This window comes from Octopus bimaculoides, chromosome 3 (genome assembly GCF_001194135.2).
Source record: "Octopus bimaculoides isolate UCB-OBI-ISO-001 chromosome 3, ASM119413v2, whole genome shotgun sequence".
In the NCBI taxonomy this organism is placed as follows: Eukaryota; Metazoa; Mollusca; class Cephalopoda; order Octopoda; family Octopodidae; genus Octopus; species Octopus bimaculoides.
The window spans coordinates 25806033-25809331 of record NC_068983.1 but is presented as its reverse complement, the minus strand read 5'-3'; the positions used below and the strand labels follow the sequence as shown (position 1 = coordinate 25809331).

The 3299-nt window shown below is 29.3% G+C and overlaps 1 protein-coding gene across 8 annotated transcripts in view; it reads left to right on the top strand.

Annotated features, from left to right (window-relative positions):
• LOC106884218 (neuronal acetylcholine receptor subunit alpha-10) overlaps nt 1–3299 on the top strand; it is a 1143354-nt gene that overhangs the window by 899280 nt on the left and 240775 nt on the right. The gene's annotated exons all lie outside the window — the stretch shown is intronic.

Sequence of the window (3299 nt, the reverse complement as noted above, 5' to 3'; positions counted from 1 at the left end):
TAATATTTATAATATATAATTTATACATTTTAATTCTTAATATTACAAAGTATATTTTTTATTTTTAATTCTTAATTTTTAATCTTTAATTTCTAATCTTTAATGCTTAATTGTACTCCTTATTTTTTAAAGGGATGTAAAATTAGATATATAATATTTTGAAAAAGAACCTCAAGATGTGTTGCAATAATTGTAAATCTGACGATTGCATATATGTATTTATATATATATGTATATATTTGTGTATACCGTTTCTGTATATGTATATATATCGTAACCTTCCAATACTGAAACACCTGTTGTTCCTTCATATTTTATAAATCAAATATTAACTAAAGTAGGAGATAATTAATGAAGTATAAAATGTACCCTGCTGGTAATTTTCTGTTATATCCTTTAAGATATATTTCGTGAAGTGCAATCTGATACCATGAGTTTACTTTCAGATATACGCATTAGGTTATATTTTGTATTATCTGAAATAGAGTATCCGCATATCGATTAATTCCCCAAAATTGAATTAATATTCACGTTTATCAGATACTTTGTATATTTATAGATAAATATATAAGTATATGATAAATAAGACCCCCAAGGTACGATATGTAGATGCATGTAATGTTGAAGGGTTGTATCTGATTGATTTGAAAATTTGTTTTCCCAAATTATCTTTATATAATCAAAAGGTTATAGTCGATACGAGGCTATGACAGAACAAAATTGCCCAAGAGCCGCACAACATCACCAGTGTGTATCTATGTGTATTTTTATGTATATATATGTATATTTATGTTTACATATATATATGTGTGTGTGTGTGTGTGTGTGTCTATATATATACATATATGTGTGTTTATGTATGTATGTATGGACGTGTGTATGCATGTACAGCTAATATAACGATATTTTTTTTAAAATTTAATCAGTAGCCAGCATATGTAAGATGCCTGTTAATGTGAGAATTGGAAATACAATTAGAAGGTCAAAAATTAAAATATTTCTTTGCCAATACGCTGGAAAATAGACACAAAGTCATCTAACCACATAAAATATGTTTACTTATACACCACGTCTCGAAACAAGGAAAGCAAGCTAATAGAAATTCATGAAAATATAATTATCCTCGAATCGGTTCCGATTTCTGGATTAATCCAAAAAAGGATTCTTCCCTCATCAGCGAGGATCACAAAATGAAAATAAATGAAATACTTAGACATACAACGGAAAACGAGATTCAAGGTCATGTATACATTTAAGTACCCCAAGTGTATTTAAATATAAATGGTAGTCAATCAGGAAACGCACATATGTGGTTAACCTGTCCTGAAGTGAATGGGAATTAATATACTTCTAATATAAGCATAAAACTTTAAAACAATTTTCAGTGGCCTGCATATGAAAAATACTTTTTAAAATGAAAATTATGAATACACGTAGTGTATTAATATAAGTGAAAATATTTTATGTGGCTAGACGATTTAGCGTCTATTTTTCAGCACATTGGCAAAGAAATGTTATTCTTTTTGCCCTTACTTGTATATATATATATATATATATATATATATATATATATATATATGTATAGAAAGAGAGAGAAGGAGAGAGTGACTAATCGTACATAAATTTTGTGTTTACTTAGGTAGAATGCCAACCATATATTAGTAGTGAATTGGCTGTTGATTCTTTGTTTATTGCATGTAGGTTATGTCCACTTACACTCCTATCTCCGAAATTTATATATTTACAATCTACTTCTTGGGTTATAGGTGAAATAAACAACCAGAATATATGTGTAGTTTTCTAATCGTATAACAATAGAGATATAAAGGTTAGTTTCTTTTTCCTAAGACATGACAGGACATAGATATTCATTCGTTCAATTGATTAAACATTTTAATCAAACCAACGGAAATTACATTATCGATAATTTTACAATTTTCTTCAAATTATTAGCGAACATTAAAACAGCCGTACACACAGAGAGGCATAGAAGCTTACATCTACAACCGCATACACCTTCAAACGCACGTAATGAGACAGATATTGACCAAGTCCACTATAACTCAAAATATCTCCTGTTTTTCTAACAGTTTTCAGTTATTTTTCGCTATAGAACTTCCTCATCTTTTCTTCTATATTTACATTCCCTAAGTTATTTCCTGTCATTCAGAGAATTCTAAAGCGCATGCGTACGCACACTTGTATCTTACGTGTACATATGTGCATACATTCGAACATACTCGTATATAAAGCATATAGGGGATGAGAAAGATTTGTATCATCGAGTACTGGAATTAGATCAAGCTTGCTGTCAGCCATTATAACTACTGTATCGCCTGTCCAAATTTAAAACTTTAATTTCACAATGAATATTCCTTACAGCAGCGATATTTCTCGGAAAAGCACTCTGTAGTATCGAATAGAGGAACGGAACTTTAAATTATTGCTGCGTTTTAAGAGGAAACTTGACTCCGATTGATGTAAACTTATCTTTTATATTTTCTCTGAACTAGTGTCATGTAGACTTTAAGCAAATCAAGCGACCTCACCCTTTCGTTTTTATTTATCTATTACATGTTCTATGGTTTTTCGTTTGCCTGACCGCTAAGTTACTATGAGGTATACACACGAAGACAAATTATCAAGCGGTTGGTTGACAGATACAAACGCAGGGACGTACACATACACACGCATCTATATATATATATATATATATATATATATATGTGTGTGTGTGTGTGTGTGTGTGTGTGTGTGTGTGTGTGTGTGTGTCCGCATATTTATAAACATATATAAATGCATGCATACATACAAACATACATAAACACATACATAATGGGATTCTATCGGTTTCCGTCTTCGAAGTCCATTCTCGTGGCTCGGTAGAAGACACTGTACTAAGTTTCACGCAGTGACAACAAACCTGAATGTATGAGACTTGGAAGCAAGCTTCTTATCACAGTCATGCTTGTGCTTATTTTCATGCATACATATGTATGTGTATGTGTATATATATATATATTATTTTGTTTAAAAGAGTTCCAACACTGTCTGTTTTTTATGTTTTATTTATATTCCTGCAAAACCAATGTGGGATATAGAATATGGAATATACAATATATAATATAATATACAATATATAATATAAAATAAAATGGATAGTACAATGAAATAAAATATTGAATGTCTTATTGAATATATGGAATATATCTTATTGAATAGATGAAATATTGAGTGTTCAATATAAAGGATTAAATATATTAAATATATTAAATATATTAAATATATATATATATATA